This window comes from Equus caballus, chromosome 18 (assembly GCF_041296265.1).
Source record: "Equus caballus isolate H_3958 breed thoroughbred chromosome 18, TB-T2T, whole genome shotgun sequence".
Taxonomy (NCBI): domain Eukaryota; kingdom Metazoa; phylum Chordata; class Mammalia; order Perissodactyla; family Equidae; genus Equus; species Equus caballus.
Window position 1 is genome coordinate 32,349,546 of NC_091701.1, and position 23,067 is coordinate 32,372,612.

Sequence of the window (23,067 nt, forward strand, 5' to 3'; positions counted from 1 at the left end):
GTGAATCATGTGACTGCCTGGGAGTGTGTGTAGGAGGTATGTTGAGATATTGGGCAGTGGGACCATTCCAGGAAAGAGCAATAGCACATGCAAAGGTCCTGAGGCAGGACCAGAATGTGCTTGTTGTGACCTTTGGGCGTAGGGTGGAGTGGGGGAGCAGAGAGAGATAGCCAGGATTCATCAAGTTGGCTTGCCATGAAGGGAAGCTGTCTTCCTTTTGTTTGTAATGGTCTGCCCTGCAGTTTTTGACTGAGCACCTGTGCATAGAGCAGTCAGGTAATGAACCTCTTAAAATCTTGTTGAACATGTTTGCTGGTTTAATTGCATAGACACGTTAGTCCTGACAGTTTGTCAATGAAGGAATTTAAAGGGAATGTGCAAAGGAATGTGGAATTTCTGCCATTTATTAGGCTTATCACTAGAGACTTCATTTTAGTTAGACGCTGTATTTTAAATGAATAAATCAAACGACTAGAGGTGTCTTGCCTATTTATTGTTTGAATTGTAATACATGAACATGGTAAAAAATGCGGATATTATCTTTTAGTGAAAATGAGTCTTTCCTATCTCCCAGTGCTTCCAGAAGCAAGTACTGTTAGCAGATTCTGTTAGCAGGGTGTGTCTCTAGAGTGTGAATACCCTTCCCCTATCTAATAAAGATTAATGATCATCACTATACACATTGTTTCACATCCTGCAGATCCTGGAGCTCTTCCTCATGGTGCCACCTCATTCTTAATATTCAGTTATCTGAGAAGACCACAATTTAATCATTCCCACATTGATGGCCATTAGGGTTTTTGTATCTTTTGCTATAATGATCAATACTGTAATGAAAATACTTCACTCTTCTTTTTGCACATTTGTAAGTGTATCTGGAGGAAAAAATTCCTGGGAATGATTGGTGGGCAAAGGGGAAATGTGTTTTTTCAATTTTGATAGATATTGCCAAGTTATATCAATTTTATGCTCACATCCTGGCCGAGAGTCCACATTTTCCCACATCCTAACCAACTCTCGTATTACCCTTCCTTTGTGTTTGCAATATAAGTGAAAAATGCTGCTTGCATTTCTCTTAGAGTGAAGTTGAATTCGGAGATAAATAATATTGTGTTTTGAGTGAGGAATGTTGTCTATATGACCGTGATTCTTGGAAATTTGGTGAGACTTCTTGGAAACCTAGTACGTGGATAAGTTTATAAATGCTCCCATGTGCTTAAGAAAAAAAAGAATATGAATTCTGTTCTTTGGGAATAAGGTTTTAAGCATATTTTTAGATTAATCTGGCTGGTTCAATTGTTCACATTGTCTCTAGCTCTGATTTTTTTTACTGCGTCTTGTCTCAGATCACTGCTTTCAGAAGAGAACATCTACCGCTCTGTGGGGCTTTCCATTTGCCCTTGTAGTTGTTGGCTTTCCCTTGGTATTTTTGTTGGCCGAGTTGTTTAGGAACATTTTCAGTATTTCTTCTTGGTGGGTTGTGAGCATGAATTGTTTCTTTTTAACTTTGATATGGATATTACTACACTAGCTTTTTCTCTTTTCAGGTGGCATTGGTGTATATTTTTCTTTATTCTTTGTACATTTTCTATCATTTTGTTCTATTGTTCTAGAAATGTCATTTGAAAACTATATAAATGAATCAGATTTATATAACCATTCAGCATTTTGTATTCTAATAAATAAGTTTAATATGTCCATAATTTTTGAATTACTGATATATTTGAATTTCTGCTATTCTATTTTCTATTTGTTATAGAAAACCTTTTTTCTATTTAAAAAAATAGTTGCTGCCTTCTGTTGGATTAATCAGATTTTCTCGTCTTCTTCCTTTTTCTCTTCTACCTGATTGGAAGCTGATTTAGTTTTCTGGGGCTGCTGTCACAAAGTGCCACCAACTGGGTGGCTGAAAACCACGGAAAGTTATTCTCTCACAGTTCTGGAGGCTGGAAACCTGAAATCAAGGTCTTGGCAGAGCCATGCTCCCTCTGAAACCTGCCTCTGGTGGTTTGCTGGCAACCTTGGGCGTTCCTTGTTCCTTGCTTTGCAGCTGCATCACTCAAGCCCTGCCTTCCTGGTCACGTGATGTTCTCCCAGGGTCTCTGTGTGATTTCTGCTCTTAGTTTTTATTTCCTTCTTTCTGCTTGCCTTGTGTTTATCTTGTTCTTCTTTTTCTAGATTCTTGAGCTGGGAGCTTAGATTATTTATTTGAGACATTTCTTTTTTAATGTTCGCATTTAGTGCTATAAATTTTCCTCTCAGCAGTACTTTAACTGTGTTCCACATATTTTGATATATTGTATTTTCATTCAGTTAAACATATTGTAAAATTTCTTTTAAGGCTTTGTCTTTGACCCATGGATTATTTAGAAATATATTGTTTAGTTTCCAAGTGTTTGGAGATTTTCCTATTATCTTTCTGTTACTGATTTCTAGTTTGATTCATTGTGGTTGGAGAATACACTGGCTGATGTAAATTCTTATAAATTTGTGGAGGTTTGTTTTATAGCCCATGATATGGTCTCTTTTGGTGTGTACTCCATGGGCATTTGAAAAGAATGTGTATTCTGCTGTTTTGGGGTGGAGAGTTCTATAAATGTCTGTTAGATTCTTTTGGTTGATGGTATTGTTCTTTTATATTCTTCTGTTTCCTAGCTGATATTCTGTCTAGTTGTTCTATCAATTGTTGAGAGAGAGTCAATGCACTTTTTAAAGTTATTTCTCCCCAAAATACATCCTTCTTCTTTGAGGACTAGAATATTCTCTGAATTCATAAGAAACGTTTCTTATCTGACCATCCAATAGACCATGGGGGTGATGTTGACCCCACTGTCCCCGCCTTACATCTTTAACTCTTTTTTTTTTTTTAAGATTGGCCCTGAGCTAACATCTGTTGCCAATATTCCTCTCTTTTTTTCTCTCCAAAGTCCCAGTGCATGGTTGTGTATCCTAGTTGTAGGTCGTTCTAGTTCTTCTATGTAGGATGCTGCCACAGCATGGCTTGATGAGTGATGTGTAGGTCTGTGCCCAGGATCTGAACCAGTGAACCCCAGGCCACCGAAGCCAAGTGTGTGAACTTAACCACTTGGCCACGAGGCTGGCCCCAACATTTTTAACTCTTAAAAGCAGACACTCTACACATTTCAGCTGCTGGAGACAAGTACACTGAATTATAGGGGCTGGAAGAAGAGAAAATAGTAATGATTTGAAATTCTCATGCCTGTACTCTTGTAATAAATAGTTAACTGATTTCCTAACATCCAGGCTTGGTCTGCTCTAGTTCATCTTACACACTCATCCTATATATTTGACCCTGCTGCATGGTAGAACCTCCTGGGGAGCTTTTTAAAAAATACGGGTGGTTTGGCCACCACCCAAGACCAATTAAATTAGAATCTCTGTTAGTGTGGCTCTGGGCATTGGTCTTTCTTAAGAGCTCTCCAGGTGAGTTCATCATCCAGCCAATCTCTACAAATGTTTATTAAGCACCTACAGTCTGTAGGTCCTGTGATAGGTCTGGGGAAGCACAGGACCTGAGGAAGCTGAGGAAGGTCCATGCTTTTCCTGGGAATGTGGTCACATAGAATTTACTGAGGTCTTATACCTGGGGCTCAGTTAATATTTCTCTTTTTTTTGTGCTCCCCAAATCTCCCTAGTACATAGCTCTTTTTATTTTAGTTGTGGGTCCTTCTAGTTGTGGCATGTGGGATGCCACCTCAATGTGGCCTGACGAGCAGTGCCATGTCCACGTGAAACCCTGGGCTGCCGAAGTGGAGCGTGCTAACTTAACCACTCAGCCACGGGGCTGGCCCCTCAGTTAATATTTCTTAATTGGGTGATCTAATCACAGATCACTGATAAGCTTCCTGAGATATGAGTGAAAAAAGTTAGGAGTGAGAGGGAAGTTAGAGGGCAGAGTTCCCATACACCCCACACCCAGTTTCCACTATTGTTACCGTCTTATATTAGTGTGGTATATTTGTCACAAATAATGAGCCAATAATGATACATTATAATAAAATTCCATATTTATTCATATTTCCTTAGTTTTTACCTAATGCCTTTTATCTGTCCCAGGATCCCATCTAGGATACCACGTTACATTTATGGACTATCCTTTATTTTTTTAAATATTCATAAATCCATCTACTTTCCAGCAAAGTTTACGTTAATTGGTAGTTTTCTTCCATATAAGACAAGAACATTAACACACTTTAATTCCTCTTTGTTTTTCCAATCTCAGCTTCTCAGCTAATATTATGTAAATTTTGGTCTAACTTGTTTTTAGGAATATAAATGCCATTGGGTTTATCATTAGGGCAGGGACAGTCAAGGGAAATGGCTGTTCTTGGTCTTCCTGTGCTGAGGACATCACCAGTCTACACCACCAAGTTTTGGCTATCCCATTTGATGATTTTAGAAATTTGTCTTCTGAAATTGCAAAATGGTGTTTTCTCAAATCACCCCACCCTCACCCCAAAAGAACGATAAAGAAAATTAACTGCGGGTAACAAAAACTTGTCATTTCTGTCTCGGTAGTTTCTAGACCCAGATATCTCCATCTAATTGTCTCTCTTTTGAGGAGGATAAAGACAGAATCATCATGAGATGCAGTAAATAACACCCACAGAGTTTAATTGTTTTTTAAATTGCAATTATAACTAATTACATGCTAAGATGTGAACAGCTGCACAAGAATATTTAACAGATTTCTTGGAGCCATCCCCACTTTTGATATGACTTTGAAAAAGGCTAGCTTATGGAAATACATAGTAAGTGGTTATTTTATATTTCACATAAGGAAGTGAAAAACCAACCTGAAAACTGGCAAGAAATGAATTCTCTGGTTTTCCTGCCTGAGCTACTCATTGTAGGTCACTTCAGCTGGTGGACAACCACAATACATGGCATAACTAGGTGCCTACAAGTGGTCAGTGGGCCCCACCAGATGAGGCGAGATCAGTTCAAACTGGAGGATGAGGGGAGTCTTTGTAGAGGTGTCGTATGAGCTCAGTCTTGAAAGATGCACGGGATTCTTTCATTCAACATGCCTATATTAAGCTTCACCTGTGTACCCATCACTGTGTTAGAGCTGGAACCCCAGGGTGAACTAAGTCATGACTTTTGCCTTGGGGAGCTCGTAGTGTGGTGGGAGAGATGGACTGATCGTTGGTTGCAGGCTCCTACAGGGGGTGGCAAACTATGGCCTGCGGCCAAAGCCAGCTTGCCACCTGCCGCCTCTATTGCCCATGATCTGAGAATGATTTTTACAAAGCAAAGAGGAAACAGGGATGGGTGTGGAGTCTCCCAGCACTGCTTTTTTTGGCTCCAGAGAGTGGAGCACCTATCTGGCCCTTTAGATAAAGGTCTAGGGTTTTATGGATTGGAATCACAGCATACTTTTGGGGCTAGAGGAACACAAAGAAGGGACAGCTACATCTGACTGGGGAAATCAGAGAAGTCACCCCCACAGAAGAGGAGATACTCTAGGAACAAACATCTCATTCTTCCTCCACTTGATATGCCTTCAAATACACCAGCTTTCATATTGTCCTTCCTTGATTTTTTTTCTTTTAAGATTTAGTCTTCATTCCCCTGCTCCTTGTAAAGCACGGCTTCGGTTGCTCTGCTTGTCACTGTCCATTGATCATGTTCCTCTTTGTCTTGAATTCTCTAAAGCAGCGTTTCTTAACATGAAACCTATGGATGGGGCTTCAGGGGTTCCCAGAACCCCCTAAACTGAAAGCAAACTGATGCACGTGTGTGTTTTTCTGGGAGGGGGTTCATGGCTTTCATCAGATTTTCCAAGAGGTCCATCATCCAAAAATTTTGAGAAACAGTTTTAAACTGGGTTTCTCAAAACTGAAATCCGTCCTGGTGATGGTGGGTTCTGACCAGTGCAGGATTAAGCAGAGGGATTCGGAATTCCCTTCTGTTAGTCCAGGCCAAGATTCCATAGCTTTGTTCACTCATTGGACGTTTAGTGAGAAGCTCCTCTCAAATACTATGTGCTTGGGCAATAGGTACTGTTTTTCTCTTTAGAGGATATAGGGAATATCAGAGGATATCAGCCTGGAAGCTCAAGAAAGCAGGGTCTGAGAGAAGGATTAAGGTGCCAACAATTTATTTGGAAGATGCAAGCCCAGGGTGGGGAGGGTGAGGGAGAAGAGAAGCGGGACAAGGGAAGATGTGCTGATGCCTGCGCTGCTGACACGTTTCAGCGAGCCGTGAAGAACCACGTCTGTGTCTCAGCAGCTCGTTCACTTGGCTCAGCTCTCCAGGAGGGCTGCAAGGAGGGGCCATACCTTGAAACAGTCCATAGGAGAGAGAAAGGAGGGTGGACGTATCTGCAAGCCTCACTCCCATCTCCTTGTCCCATTGGTCAAGCTTTATTCCATGAGACACTAACTCTACCTCACTTCAAGTTGGCACCTTCCACCCCTCAAGGACTGCTCAGGAAGCTAGGTCCCACGCTCCACGGTGTGATCGTCTAGTCAATCCAAATGAGGAGGGGTGACCCAGCGAAAGTGGGGATGACAATCACAAGAAAGAGAAATTAGGGAAGTGCTTTAAGGAATCTTAGAAGGTGTACAAGGTTTGTTTCCAATAGTGGGGAGGCAGACCTTTGAAGAAGTAAGTGTAATGAGGGGGCAGGACCTTCTCAGCAAAGGAAACACATGACCAAAGGTGACAATGAGAGAGAATAGGGTGGCAAAGAAGACAATCCTATTGAGATTGTGTGTTCATCCTCCTTCTATTCATGCATCTGAGATTTATTAAGCCTCTAGTCTGTGCCAATGGCACAAGAATGGGTGAACAAAAACAGACATAGTCTCTTTTCTCAGAGAGCTTAAAATCCAGTGCGGGAGACAGATATTAATCACATAATCATACCACCAAATGTAAAATTGCAACTGTGTTAAGCCCTGCTGGGAGAATGAAAAGTAAACTGCTCTAAGATTCTTTATTAGATGGAGTTAAACACAGTGAGAGAGGTGAGAGAAGGCTTTCTGGGCAGAGTGCTCATGAACTGAAATGGGAAGGACGGGTAAGAATTAAGGGCAAGAGGAAGAGAGGGGAGAGCTCTCCACGTCAGGGGACACCATGTCCAAAGGCTCTGTAGTAGGATGGAACATGGCAAATATGAACGTCAGAAAGAAGGCCAATGTGACCAGAGTAGATAGAGCATGTGGGAGGGAGAACGGTGGGAGAGGAGGTGGGCTTATGGGGCCAGGCCAGGCTGTGTTAAAGGAGTTTCACCTTTTTCTGAGGAACAGTGGAAATTTTCATGGGATATAAGTAGAGAAGTGTTTTAATTATGTTAGAGATAATTTGGAAGGTCCAGACAAGAAGACCCCCAGATATTGAAGACCATCTGACTGTCATGACAGAACTATGACTATTGGAGCCATTCCTGGGAAACCTCAAATATTAACAACCACAAGGATATGTGAAGGAAAAGCAACTCCAGGAAAATACCTGAAGTAACAAACAAATGGGCATTAGAGTCTTTTGGGCTAGTAGCTATGGGAGGCCCTCGTACTTACCTGCTGGCCCTAGGAACATTTTTCAAATGCTGCAGAGCTTTTTCTAGACTATTATCTCTTCAGATATGCTAGCAACACTGTCAGATGGGGCAAGAAACTCAAAGTGCCCACGTGGAAAGTTCTAGAACTGAATCTAGAATACAGACCTGCTCCTGAGGCCCCATCCCACCAGTGAGTGATAATGCTGGGTGATGGTCAGGTGAAGGGCTCCTCCCCCACAGTCCTGGGCCAGGACTTCTATGCAGGACTCTGCACAGAGGGGTGTGCAATCCTCCATTCTCAGTGGTACTACAGGAGCATTGACTCAAATTCTCTTTGAGCCTTACCATGCCCAAGGCCCCAACACTTACTCTGCTTCCAGGAGCTTTGGGGATAGTTGTGTGGCCCAGAACACTACACATTCAAAACAAAACAAAGAACAAAGCAGAAACCCCACAGTGAAGCAATTTGAGAAAGAGCTTTATCAGTCCAACTACCAGGTTACCTTTGGCTTGTGATAAACACCATAATTCAACTCATTAACCCAGGAGAAGGTGTCTCTGAAGGGCAAGCTATTCTCTCTTGAAAAGCTTTGAGAGGAATTTAAATTAATTCTCATTTGGCAGGAATTTACTTATGTATTGTGATTGCCTCCAGTCAGAGCAAATTGTTGGTTGCTTTAGGGTGACTGAAGAAGCCTTGAGATTGGGTGGAGCTGGCTTGGCTGATTACAGATTTATGCACATGAGCCCGTGTGTGTGTGTGTTTGTGTGTGTACATATTATTATTTTTTCCTAATCAAGTCAGAGATGGTAGTAGTCATGTGTTCTGAGCTGTGGGTAGTTTTGATTCTTCCTCTTTTCTTCAGGATGTTTCAAGATGGCTGCAAGAGCAGACCTCTCTTGATCCACTTATCTGTGCAGTTTCAATGCACAAGAAATGATCAGGGAATATCCGTATGCAAGGCTCCAATCCCTTGCATTCCCTGGAGTGCTCTGCGTTTTCGTTTCTGAACTGGGCAGCTGCATGTGAGAAGTTGATTTAACATGTCAACTCTGGGATACTCCTTCTAAAAGCTTTGCGGAGACTCTTGCTTAGTATTTCTAGACTGTGTTACATCTTCCCAGGGAAAAGAAATGTGTGACTTCACAGTTGGATTTGGACAAATTGGAGGAACTTAGAAAAGAGTCATAAAAGTGATTAAGGGCTGGAGGGAGTGACTGAAAAGAGATTAAAGGAGTGAAATGCGGATCTTGGCCAAGCTACAGGTGTGGGAGGAGCAGAGGGCAAGACACTTAGAAAGTGATAAAATGTTGGGAAAGGAAGGGGTACTGCTTCAAGGCTCTTAACCTCTTTTTGGATCATGGACCCTTTTGCAAATCCACTAATAGCTCTGAACCTCTCCTCAGAAGAAGGTCCAGGCTCACACACTCTTGGTTTGTCTATTTCTTGCTCTTGCTCTTGGCTCCAAACATGTGGGGTGACTATCTGAGTCCAGAACTGCCAGACCTTTTGATTTTCGGGACAAGTTAGAAATACAGATTTTTAATGTAAATTTTTCCGTTTTTTGAAAAACCATATTGGCTAAATTAAATACCTCCCTGGGCCATTATAGCTTCTAGATTGCCATAAAATCTTCATCTTCTTTATTGTCTCTGCCCGCCTTGTTACTTGTTTATCTGTTTGGTTTGGCTCTACGTTTTCCAAGCTGAAGGCTTTCCTTAAATATCTGGTGATCCTTGGCTGTAAATTCAGTGTGAATGAGTGGGGCTTTCCTGTAGGGGATGGGTGGTGAATATATATGGATGTTTCTGTGGGGGACTTAGTTTTTCCAGAGAAGTGTTGTCCAGTCTCCCAAGGGAGGGAGGAGTGAGATGGGGTATGGAGGGGGAGAGGGGGGAGAAGGTATGTGTTCCGTAGCTGGATGCTGCTCTGATGGCAGTGGAAGGTCCAGTACGCCGACGATTGCCAATGCCCCACTTTTCAGTTTTACACCTCACCCGCTGCTCCACTATGCCTGATGCCTTTGAATCCAGAGAATCCTCCTGTTAGTTTCTCCAAAGGATGAAGCCCTAGTCTTCTGTTGGGTTAGATGCCATGCTGGAGCTGGAGAGAGGCTCTGGAGGTCTAAATTGGTCTGTCTGCTTTTAAATAATCTCTGTTTTCAACCTCAGATCCACCCCTGCCCTCTTGCTACGTGGTGTCTTTGGGTGCTGAACCCTCAGGGAGTCCACAGAACAAGTTCATTTGCTTCTTGTTGGTTTCCTACTTGGCAAGCTGTTGGCGGGGCAAAGAATATCCTAAGCTGTTAGTTACCATTTGCCCTTCTGCTTTCTATTTTCCAAAATCTCTCTTCTGCAGTTGGCTCCTTCTAGTTCTCTTTATTTTAGTAAAGGAAAATTGAATAGTGTTAACTAACATTTTTTTAGTGGGAATCTGGGAAGGGAAGGACAGAAATGTGTATTATCGGTCTGCCATTTTTAACAGGACATCCTCCTGTTTCCTGATCCAGTTCCCTCTTATTTCTTCAGGACTGTATTCATCTTTATTTTCTCATCTTTTCACAGTTTATTTACCACTGGTTTCTTTCTCACATTCTACAGAGTCAAATCTCAAGTTCTAAACACTAAAATAATTATCCCTCAATGATTCTTTTTGACCTCAAGTTTGAACACTAAAGAGTAGCTTAACATTGGTGCTTTGGGTATTTTTTTTAAGGAAGATTAGCCCTGAGCTAACATCTGCCACCAATCCTCCTCTTTTTGCTGAGGAAGATTGTCCCTGAGCTAATATCTGTGCCCATCTTCCTCTATTTTATATTTGGGACACCTGCCACAGCATGGCTTAACAAGCAGTGCATAGAACCGCACCCAGGATCTGAACCTGCGAGCCCAAGATTGCCAAAGCAGAGCTCGAAAGTTAACTGCTACACCACTGGCCAGCCTCTGCTTTGGGTATTTTTAACTCATGTCACACTCTGACTTCTCCCCCTGTGATTGCTACTATTCTTTGAAAGGTCACTGATTCGCCAATTTAATGTTCTCTCTCAGTCCTCCTCTTCAGTCCCATGCTTTGATCACTGTGAATTCTTGACCTTTGATCCTTCCTGTGGCTTCCTGATCCCAAGCTGCCCGTCTGCTTCTGGCCAATCCTCAGTTTTGCGAGCTTGCTCCTCTTCGGCTGCTCTCCCCTAAATATATGCACCCCCTAAGGGCCTGCCCTAGGCTCACTTCTGAAGCAAACATATCCATTTCCATGTGCACAACTGGTACCTTTATGTAGGGACTCCTGGATCTGCATCGTGGGCCCCCACCTTCTCCCTTGATCTAGTCCAGCATGTATAAATGCCTCTTGGAGATACTTACACAGGGTCCTGCAGAAACCTCAAATTCACACAACTAAAACTAAATCAATTTTACCTCCTGTAGCCTGTTCTTCCTCCTGTGTTTTCCATTTTTGTTAATGGTGTCACTGTCCTCTAGTTCCTTCAAGTTAAAATCCTTAGGGCCATTTCTTAGCTACTACTTTTTCTCGCCCCAGAATCTAGTTAGTTACAAAGTCCTGTTGCTTTGATGCACACAGGGCCTCAGAATCTGTTCCTTGTCTTTCTTTTCCCTGATCACTGCCCTTGCTTAGGACCACATCACCTCTTGCTTGAATTATCGCAAAATGTTCTTACCGCTCTTCCTACCTGTACTTTATCTTCTCTCTAACTCATCTTCTACACCAATGACTCCCAAATGCAGATCTAGCAACATCGAAATGAATTTTAAAATGGGATTTTAAAAAACTGCATATTTCTGGATACCTCCACTCAGTGATTGTGATTAATTAGATCTGAGTGGGATGCAGGAATCTGAATTTTTAAAGATGCTTCACAGTGAGTAAAGCAAATTTAGAACAATATTTACCAAATGTGTCATTTATATCATTTTAATACAAAAAAGCAATGCCATGTAGTTTTTATGGATATATGCATATATCTGTATATTTCTTTCTCTGTATAAACATGGACTAGAAGGATACTCACTGAGGGGAGGTATTATTTCTGGGGAAGAGAACAAAAGGGAGTCCAAGGACAGGTATGGTTCATTCCTCTTAAAAATTTTAAACCCCAAATGGCAAAACATCAACATGATTTTATTATGAATGGAGAATTGTTATATTGTTATTTGTATTTTCTCTCTACATTAAGCAATTTGGAAAGTCTCCAGATGATTCTGATGCATACCCAGGTTTAAGTTCTGCAATACCATGTAAGTGATCACCTGAAAATGCAATGTGACCACATCACACCTGTCTGAAGGTCTTCCATGACTCCCGTCTCCTTCAGACTCAATTTCAAGTTCCTTGGCATGGCATTTGAGATGCTTTCACTTAGCTCTGTGTCTTTTGCAGATGGTGTTTCTTCCTTATTTAATTCTCTTTCCTGACTCCCCACCTTTTGCTCATCAGAATATTCTTTATCCTTCCAGATCTATCTTAAGTTCTACCTTTCTAGGAAACTTGCACCCCTTTCAAAAGCTTCCTTTTCTGTGCTCACCAAAGAATTTTATTTAAACTTATCACACTTACAATATTATGATATGGGTCATTGTTATTCACTTTTCTACTTATCCCATCCTCCTCTGGCCCCAAATGTAAGCTGCTTGAAGGCAAGGACTATATTATTCACTTACTCAATGTATCTTTTATTGATCAAATATTTCTGAGTACATGTTCTATGTAAGGCACTGTGCTGGATTATGGGAGAGATGTGTATCAGGAAAGCAGATTTTGTCATGAGGTTTATGACAAGTGCTCAAGTCTCTAAGGGGAGGAGAGAACAAGAATTCCTTATCTGTCTGCCAGGCTGTGAAATTTTAAAAGGAGGAGGAATCCAGTGTGATTGATGAAACTGGACAAAGACTTATGGATGAGCTGTCTTTTGAATTGGGCTGTTCTGTGTAATATACTGACAAGGGGACATAGTCAAGATAGAATCTTGTTGAATTGATGAATAAATCCCAGGCAGAGGGACCTGAAAGTCTTGGAGGCCTTTGAGGATCTATTTAAGAATAGTCAATAATTTACTTTGACCGAAGCCTGGACCAAGTGGAGGGGAGCAGTGGAAAATAAGATTGGGAGAGGGTTTGGGACTCATTTTAATGGACCCAGACGCCAGGCTAGACAGAGACTGGGCTTCATTTGCTTAGATGCCACTGAAAGTTTGTGGACAGGATGGCGTGATCGGGCTCTGTTTAAAGCAGCAGCATGTGGTATGGTCAGTAAAGGAGACTGGCCGAGCAGGTAGGAAGAAGTCATGACCTGCTCTGAGACAGATGATCCAAGCTGGGGACAGGGTGGTCAGGCAGCAGGCATGGAAAAGAGGGGACAGGCATGAGCACTTTGGGAGGGGAGAATTGATTTAACAGTAACTTCATTACTGTGTATTGTGGAGCTGATTGCTTTGGGGAGCAAGTGAGTGAGAGCCCTTGAAGACAACTCAGAGAGTTCAGCCTGCATCCTGACTAGGAAATAAGTCTATTAACATGAAGAAGAGCACTAGGGAGAGGATGGGGTTTTGTGGTAAAGATGATGTGTTCTGATTTCCGATATTGTAGTGGATTGAATAGTATCCCCCAAACTACATATATCTGAGTCCTAACCCCCAGTACCTGTGAATGTGACCTTATTTAGAAATAGGGTCTTTGCAGACGTAATTAAGCTAAGGATCTCGGGATGGGCTCATGTTGGATTTAGGGTGAGCCTTAGATCCAATGACTGGTGTTCTTATAAGAGAAAGGAGAGGGAGATTTGACACAGAGACACAGGGGGAAGAGCATGTGAAGACGAGGCAGAGAATAGAGCTATGTAGCTACAAGCCAAGAAACACCAAGGATTGCCAGCAGCCACCAGAAACTAGGAGGAGACAGGCATGGAACAGATTCTCTCAGACCCTCCCTAGGGCATCAGCTCTGCTGAGACCTTGATTTCGGACTTCTGGCCTTCAGAACTGTGACAGAAGAAATGTCTATTATGTTAAGCCACTAAATTTGTGGTGATTTGTTACAACAGTCCTAGGAAACATTCAGACATGCTCAGATTTTAAAACAGAGGACAAGAATTTACCAACCTTGAAGCTCCATCTGTAACTTTGTTTTGTATGATCCGCTGCATTCACAATGGACACTCACTGTGAAGATCCTGTTGCTGATGTTTGGTGAGGGGGTGGGGCGAGGGTGAGGAGGGAGCTGTGCTGCTGATTAGATGAGGCAGGTGGAGTGGATTTGCTTCCCTACAGGGAAAACTATTTCAAAAGCAAGAAACAACCAGTAATTGAACCTTTACTGAGTTTCTGTTTTGTGTCCAACACTATGCTAGGCACCGAAAGGGATGTAAAAAGATTCCATACGGATTCTTGAGGTACTCACAACTCAATAATTGAAACAAAACCACTAGCAAGGCTAGTATGTAATCAATTGGTAAGAGGTATAAGGAAGATTGAACTGGATAAGAAACCTTAGTTTTTTTGTTTATTAATTGGATACTTGAATTTTTTCAGATTTCATCACTGAGGTTCAGATTCTGTGACAAAGTCACTCAACAGCGTATGTCCTGTGATTCCATTAAGGTCGAATTACCCCTTGGCTTGAGGCAGTATGTGCACTGATTTAACAGCAGAGCCCTGAAGTTTGTAGGCTGAGAACTCATCCTTTTTTTTTTCTAACTTCCTTGCTAGGAGAATGCTGTGCAGCCCGCGGAATCAGCAGGGGTTGGAAGCACAGTCACCCTCCGGTAACGGGAACTGAATAAATTCAAGTACTGTCTTATCTAAATGGTTTGACAAGTTCCCTTTTGCCTGGCTAATTGCATCAGTCTGCTCTCCTTTTTCTTCCACGGGCTGGGACTTGGCAGGCGTGAGTGTTAGCAGTCCCCTGCTGCTGGAATGTGCCCTGGACAAGAACACCCAGCCCGTCACTGCAGCAGAGAGAGGACCCAGGGGCCTTGTTTACTGACCCCAGGGGTGCTTGAGGGCATTACTTCTAATAATCAGAGATTTCACATTTGCTTCTGGATACTTCTAGGCAAAGCCATGCTAAGCTTATATTGCCTTTGGGGAGGTGGCCTGAGCAAGACTGAAGAGCTTGAGGAGACTAATGGAACTGTGGCATCAGGAGAAGCTAAATGATCCCTTGTGCTACCACTGTCACTTGTGACTTACCTCCAATAGTCCTTCTTGTTATGGTCCCCCTCTGAATCCAGCACAGTCCCCTTTAAGCTGTAGCATCTGGAGCCAAACCTAATGCCCACCTATGCTATGGGCCAAACATTATCTATGGAGAGTGTAGAAATTAAAGTATGGTGTTCATGGCTCCCAGTACTAAGAAAGGACTGATAGTGTCAGCTCTCCTGTATGAACTTTTCCAGTGAAGGAGAAAGTAATTACTTAGGAATCAAGTCTTGAGGCCACTGGGAGTCCTTTCATCCCTGATAATCTCTTGCTGTGGACTTGCTTCTGTCATGTGCAAGGCACATTCCAATTCTTCCTTAATTGCATCTGGCAAAAGGAAGAGAGGGAACTGAGGTTGGTTAAGGCACCTGAACCAGTCCTGGGTATTGAGGCAAGAGAAATGAGGACACAGTTTCTGGGAACAGTATCCTAAAGATGCTGTTTGCAGGGTGACTTCTAGTTAGCACAGAGCATTTGGGAAAGGCAGAGAAAGTTCCTACAGTGTGGAGGTCAGTGGCCTTGAGGCAAGCAGTGGTCCCCTGTTTTGGAGTAGGGGTTGTCAGGGTATTTGAGGTATTCCTGCTTGTCATTTTCTTTGGATTTAGAGATTACTCTGGCTGGGGATAAGGAAATGAATGAAGCCCTTGAGAAGGGCAGGAGAGTGTCCCTGTGAGTTTTACAGACTCCTCCATGGGAATCCTGGCATTCAGAGGAGGAAGAAAAAGGGAAGGGGCGTTAGTTATCTAGGGCTGCCATAACAAGTACCACTGACGACGTAGTTTAAACAACAGAAATTTATTTTCTCACAGTTCCAGAGGCTTGAAGTCTGAGATTAAGATGTTGGCAGGGTTGATTTCTTCTGAGGTCTCTCTCCTTGGCTTGCAGACGGCTGTCTTCTTCCCGTGTCTTCACATGGTCTTCCTTTTGTACATATCTGTGTCCAAATTTGCTCTTAGAAGAACAGCAATCATATTGGACTAGGGTCCACCCGGAGGACCTCATCTTAATTTAATCACCCCTTTAAGACCCTGTCTCTAAATACTGTCACATACTGAGGTTCTGGGAGTTAGGACATCAACATATGAATTTTGGAGGGAAAAGGACATAATTCAGCCCATTACAAAAGGGAATCGGCATTCTACCAAGTTCCAGTTTAATCTTATGACTACTGATGAACCCTGATTCCCTTGTTGGGCTTTTTATCTTTGAGAATGGATCCAGGCCATGGGAAATTTTTTGAGGTGGTGTGTGTTCTTTAGAAAGGCTTGAATGTACTTACAACTTGGAGGGTCGAAATGATTATCACAGATAAAATTTTAGTATTCAAGGTAAGCTCCTCATCTGCTTCCAGAATGTTCATTACTGATGCCCCGAGAAGAAGGGTTGAGTAATTACTTAGGACAGAGAACTGAGTGCCTTCTAATTCGGGAGTTTCCTGATTAGGCTAATTAGAGATCCTTTGTATTGGCATCCTAGTTTCAGCCTGTTGAAGGCTGGCTTTTACAACCCATGGAAGGGTCTCCTTTTTCAGAGGCAATGAATTCTTTACCTATATACTAAAAAGAACAATCTTAAGAGCCCTCATTTTGTTTTTAGCTAAAAAAAACTCTTTCTCTCAAAGTCAGCCTTAAAAAACATACAGGAATAACTGAAGGCTGAATTCTTTATAATTTTCTAAAACAGCTTTTGTGTTTAAATGACGTGTTCCCAGATAACCGAGTGCGGAAGCGGTGAATGAACTTCAGCTCAGCCGAGTGCTAACAATCTGGGATGACAGCACATCCTCCCAGCTGAGAAGTTTATGCTGAGCAAAGTGCCCTGAATCCTCTATGGCTCTTGCTTTTGCTCGCGATTCCCTTGCCAGTGTGCAAAAATCATTGTATTTTGTTAACTTCCTGCAGACGTCTTTTGATGACTCACACTGGGCCACTTTTGTGAATTCAGGTGTGCAGTGGGCTCCCTCCTCTCTGCCATCTGCTCTTTTATAAACTCTGAACGTGAAAACCGGAGTGGAGTGCAGCTTCTTGCCTTACCTTTCAGCTATTAAACTGTCTTGCTGGGGAGGAGCTGTGTTCTTCTTAGGACCCACGTTTCCATGCAGAAGACTGGTTACCTTATTTGTATGCCCTGGAAATGAAAAACTTATGGATGGCAAGCAGGTTAGGGGAAGAAGTGCTTTTCTGGTTGATTTCCTCAGAATGTTTTATCTGCAGAGATAGAAAGCAGTGCTTCACGGAACTGCAGTTTCTCTGACTTCTTGACATCAGCTGTTTTGACAGAAGCTTGTTATCACTGGTCAGGGGTCTAGAATGACACGTTGTGAGCTTCAGGCACCGTGACATGAAGAGTTACAGTGTACGCTGGCCACATAGTGGGGATATTCTCGTCTCACTCCAGCTTTAAGTATGAAGAACATTAATTAAGATTGTCAGGGAGATTTGCCTAACCCTCAGGGAAGAAAAACTATTTAACAGACTTTTGTTTTCTGGCTGCTGCTACTGATTCTGAAACTAAGATTTATGCAATTAATTGGTTCCTTGTGGAGTAGCTCTTCTGCCTCTTATACAGTGTTCTTAGGATAAAGTTAATATTTTAAGAATAAAACTTTTCACATTGTGAATATTCAATAATTACTTGTTGAATTAGTCATGTAAAACTTGATTCCAGGATAAACAAAATGTGGTATATACTTGCAATGGAATAGTTCTCAGCTGTAAAAAAGGGTTGGAATTCTGAGACGTGCTACAACATGGATGGCCCTTGAAAACATTATGCTAAGTGAAATACAGACACAAAAGGACAAATATTGTATGATTCCCCTTATATGAGGCACCTTGAATAGGCGAACTCATAGAGACAGAAAGTAGAACAGTGGTTTCCAGGGCCTGGGGGAAGGGGGTATTGGGGCCTTACTGTTCAGTGGGTACAGAGATTCTATTTGGGGTGATGCAGAAGTTCTGGAAATGGATAGTGGTGATGGTTGTACGACATTGTGTGTGTACTAAATGCCACTGAAGTGCACACTTAAAAATGGTTAAAATGGTAAATTTTATGTATATTTTAGCATAATAAAATTTTTTTTAGTTGATTCCATTGTAGGAAAGGACTTCTAAAAATGCAAAAATGTAAAAATTAAACCTCATATTTCTTAGACATATATTACCTGAGCTTGTAAACCTGACTGAGGGCGTTTTTTTGTGGATCTGCCCCTAATCAGCGATAGAGGAAACCTTTACTCCAGGCTGTTGCCAGAGACCACAGCCTTAGACGTTTGTAGCCTGATTCCTACGCAGCTTTTGTTGGGTGAAATAATATTTCTAGGAAATATCACAAAGGATATAAGTCTATTAATTCTTCCAGAAATTCTAATTTTTATCCCTGGATCAAGCCAGATGATCAGATTGCTGTGTGCTTGTCCTCCTTTTTGGCCTTGTTAAATGACTTCAGTGAATTGTGCTTTGGCATCATAGCTCGCCTTGAGGTATACAGTAAGAAGCATTATAGGGGATTGCCTATTGTATATACTTAGAGGCACTGTTAATTAATTGCTTTTCTTCTGACCCTCCAGGATGGAACATAAAGGACCAATTCTGGGGTAAATTTAAGAATTTACCCAAAGGAGGGAAGGTTAATACCTTGGTAGAAATTTCTTGATGACAAGAAAAAGCTAACACTCTTGAGAACTGTGTACATTGTATTTTATCTGAGAGTCAGTGTGATTATCTTATGTCTGTTTTCTTCTTTGCTTTGGCCACTAGGATGCTCAGAACCTAATTTATGAGCCACATCAAGTAATAGTTTAGTACTTTACAACATATATTTCTGTGGACTAATTTTTCCTCATGCTTTTCTAGCCTCTTTTTATGTTTTCTTCTTATAAGTTAACTCATCCTTTTTTAACATTAGATGGTACGTTAGTGTACACACACACACACTCACACACACACACATAGATTGACTGATTGATTTTAAGGAATTGACTGACATGATTATGGAGGGTGGCAAGTCCAAAATCTGCAGGGGAGTCCAGCAGGCTGGAGACCCAGGGAAGAAATGATGTCACAGTCTTGAGTCTGAAGGCTGTCTAGGGGCAAAAGTCCTTCCTGGGGAGAACCTCAGTCTTTTCTTTTAAGGCCTCAGCTGATTAGATGAGACCCACCCACATTATGGAGGGTCATCTGCTTTACTCAAAGTCTACTGATTTAAATGGTAGTCACATCTAAAAACACCTTTACAGCAATATGTAGACTGGTGTTTGACCAAACAACTGGGTACCATAGACCAGCCAAGTGGATTCAACATGTAAAATTAACCATAATAGATAAGGACGTAAATATATAATAGAATTTCCTTAAAATCAGCCATAATTTTTGTCTTACATTTACTTCTTTGAGTGCATGTAGGGAAAGACTCCATTTCCCTCCCACCTCCTCATCTAGGTTCAAGTCTCATGTTGTCATTATTTCATCAGCTGGTAGGGCTGTCTTCCAAAGCAGGGTTGGTTAAATGGCATAGAGTCCTCATTGTGTGTGGATGTGTTGAATGTGTGAAGGTATGAATGCTCTGACCTGCCAACATACCCTGATGTATGTCAGTGTTCTACAAAGTTCTGCCAGCTTCTTGGTAAACAGCCATTTTTGTGGAGGGACGTGATGAGGTGTATGATTTCACCAATTATTACCATTCCCAATTAGACGGGGCCCAGGTGTGTGTTAATAAAACGTTAGCTCACTCTCTCTGTAAACTGAACAGCCCAACCTGACTTGATTCCAGGGAATTCATGCATTTGATACTGTTCAATTGATTACATTGCTGCTGTTCTCTTCTGAAAGGCCTTCAAACAGCCGGAGACCTGTTTTTTTTGTTAGAAAACATTCCAGTTGTTCAGGAATGTAACTCATCGTCCACAATAGCTCTTACCTCATCTTTTCGTCTTTGCTAGGCTGGTTACTTTGTTTGGGCGCAGACCTCTTCACTGTTCAAGAGGGACAGGAGTCTGGCAAGGTAAGAATCGAAGTCATTAGGGACAGCTCTCAGCTTTTCATTTGGGAGCTCTGGGTTAGATCGTCAGGGGTCCACGTGGACTCCTGAACATCCTGGGACTCTGCTTTTGCCCATCTCCTGGGCAGTTTGCCAGGTTTCCTATCCCATCCTAACCCTTCGCTGCTCACTGCGGTCCTGGGATTTGAAAGCCTGGTTTTGGCTTAAGATACATTTCTGGTGAACCCAAGGACGAAGTCCCCATGCCCTGGGAATGGTTAGTGGATCAAAGATTTCTCTGCTTCCTACATAACATGGTAATTTGGTCTATTAAAAGAGAACCTTCCAGAGTAACCATCCCAGTCACAGTGGGTAGGAATATGTGTGTGTGTGTGCGGAGGGTGATGCTCAAAGGTATCTAGGTCAAGTGAAATATGTTGTTAACTCTACTTAGTAAGTGTGTGCACTGACTATTGAGTATCTGTAATTATAGGACATTTAGATGTTAAGATTAGAAAATATTTCCTGATCTAAAATGAGAGTCGTACTCAGTAGAGAAGAGGCAACAGCATCCATGTAGGCACATTTAAAGTTGTGTATTTACTGATGGTGGCTTTTTACTTCATTCACTTTGCCCTTTTGGTTTTAATGTGGTGCTTAATACATGGGCTGACCTGGCTCAATTGTTGTACCTGTCTCCATTTTCCCAGTGAAAAACTGACTCTAACGTCTAGTTTTCTGAGGTGAGGCTCCCAAGGCCAAGGAATGTCTTTTTCAGGCTTCAGGGACGTGAGCCTGGTCTGCTGAGTAATCTCCTCCCTGGCGTGGGCCATCGTGGGCCATCGGCTCCCAGCCCAGAGGCCTTCTGCCTCCAAACAGACCTCCCACCTTGCCTCTGATGGGGCGAGAGGGAGAAGACCTCCAAGGGAAGTCTTCTGAGATTGTGAGCTGATGGGGCCAGGGCCATGTTTACCTTCCTGTTTCTTGTCTAAAAAGCAGATAGAATCATTAGCACCCGTGTTTGTTAATGATAATGGTATGTTTCAAGTACAAAGGGGAATTCAGTCGAATATCTACTAAGATGCTTTACTCTTTGCCTTTTTAAAAGGATGACATTGTACTTCCCTAATTAGGCCCAAGAAAACAAGTAGAAATCTGTATATTATCATCACTGTTTCCCTTAGGGCATGTTGGGTGGTGTGGGAGCTGTTCCTCTGCTTAAGAGTCTGCTGTTGGGGGCCCGCCCCGTGACCAAGTGGTTAAGTTCATGTGCTCCATTTCACTGGCCCAGCGTTTCGCTTGTTCAGATCCTGAGCAAGGACCTGGCACTGCTCATCAAGCCATGCTGAGGCAGTGCCCCACGTAGCACAACCAGAAGGAGCTACAACTAGAATATACAACTATGTACTGGGGGACTTTGGAGAGAGTAAGAAAGAAAAAAAAAAGATTGGCAACAGATGTTAGCTCAGGTGCCAATCTTCAAAAAAGAAAAAAAAGACCAGAGTCTGCTGTTAATAAACCAAAGAATATAGAGATCAGAGAAGTGACGGTCCAACATTGAGCTGTATGGAGATCATTGGGTTATCTTCCAAAGCAAGGAAACTTAATGCCTTTTTAGTTATGGTATTCAACACAGTGTTAGGAACATCATCATCATCATAATGGTAACCATAATAATAATGATAACAATGGTAATAAAAATAATACCTCTAATATTAACCATGTCTATTACCACCACCATGACAGCTAACATTTATTGGCTCTTACTTTCTACCAGGCACCAGACTAAGCATTTTATTTGCATTATTCTCTCTCAATCTACACAGCATTCCCTTGAAGAAGGTCCTGTTAATATCAGCCTTTTATAGTCGAGGAAACTGAGGTTTAAAGAGATTAAGTAAGTTGTCGAAAGGTAGACAGCCAAGCCAAAAAGTGGCAGAACAGGGATGAACTGAACAGCACAGACCCGGGCTGCAGCTTCGAGCCACATGCAGGTATTTATGGCTGGCGCACCGGTTGACTTTCACACTTGCCTCTGCCCACATGCCCTTTGCCCACCACCTACCATTGACATTCTTCTCTCCTGTATTGAGGTAGCCAAAACATTCAAACATATATAAGTGGTTCATGATTTTTAAAGAATGTTTGGCCTATGGAGAACAGCAGAAATAATGAAGACTAAAAATCACCCAGTTTTAAAAGATGCCAACTCGATGGTCACAAACACTTTCTTCTGTTTTGCTGTTGCTTTTCCCCTTGTGTATAGTTGGTTCACATAGTTACTATAAGTCTAAGTTTTGAATTTTAAATTTGACATAGCATTTTCTTGTGGCTTTGCTCTCAGCCTATTTTAATGGCTACTGAGCACTCTATTAAGTGTATATGATTAGAGGACCTTTAAGTCTATTCCACAAGAAGTTGTATCCTTCAGTTGCTCCCATGTGACAGGTGCAGAGCTTCTGTCATCACATTGGAAAGCCAATTTCTGTCTGCTGACAGCTGGGTTGAAATTGTGGGGTGTCCGTGCCCCCTCACATTGTGAACATCTTGTATCTTGCAAGGGGTCTCTATGGAGTGCGGCAGGAGTCCTGCTGGCCTGGAGCCCAGGAGACCCAGAATTGACTCTGCATGGAAATTAGCTGCAAGTCCTTGGGTAAATTACTTCATTTTGCCACCTTCATCTGTGGACCACGTACATCTAGTCAGCTCTGAAACTCCATGAAATCAGAAGTTTTCTGAACTCTCCTGATTTAGAACTTGATTAGCGCCAATCAATGCATAATTTGATAGGACTCAGCTGGGTTACTCTGAGCTGCTTCAAGCAGGTAATTTTGATTTTTGAGATGACCAGACCTGTAAGCTCTTGGAAGATGAAATGGCTTAGCTACTTGACGTAATTCTTGCCATCCCCACTTCTGTGTCCCCCACCAACCTTCTCCCATGTTCACACACTCACAGAACAGATAGTATAAAGTATGTGCTCAAGAAATAGATGAACAAACAAATATATGCATAGACAAATGCTCCTGGCCTCCACCTAAGAACCTTTAGCACTGTGGCTGATCCAACTTATCAAATTAATGGGTAAGATTGTTTCATTTAGATGTGGTGGCTTTGTTTATAACAGGGACTTTAGCTTCAGAAGTCTCCTATAACATATTTCAGAGTGATTTTCCTACAAAATTGATTATCAGGTTTTCCTACATGTTACAGATGAGAAAACGCTTATCTACGGAACTTGAGAGTCCCCCCACCCCACCCCCCCGTATTGTGGAGTGAGACAGGGTTTTGCTTAGGTCACAGCAAAATCAAAGCTTAGAATGTAATCGTTCTTTTGCTGCGACCAGC

At 42.1% G+C, this 23,067-nt stretch overlaps 1 protein-coding gene across 33 annotated transcripts in view; it reads left to right on the forward strand.

Moving 5' to 3' along the window:
* Window positions 1-23,067, forward strand: part of LYPD6B (LY6/PLAUR domain containing 6B) — a 170,125-nt gene that overhangs the window by 99,113 nt on the left and 47,945 nt on the right. For 10 of the 33 annotated variants that reach the window (XM_070241842.1, XM_070241844.1, XM_070241841.1 and 7 more), the window contains one exon: window positions 19,682-19,743. The exons of 18 other annotated variants lie outside the window; for them this stretch is intronic. The gene's annotated coding sequence lies outside the window, so the exon portion shown is untranslated. Of the gene's footprint in view, window positions 1-14,247; window positions 14,328-19,681; window positions 19,744-23,067 lie in introns of all 33 variants that reach the window. 5 more of the 33 variants (XM_070241853.1, XM_070241861.1, XM_070241856.1 and 2 more) reach the window with 2 other exon arrangements.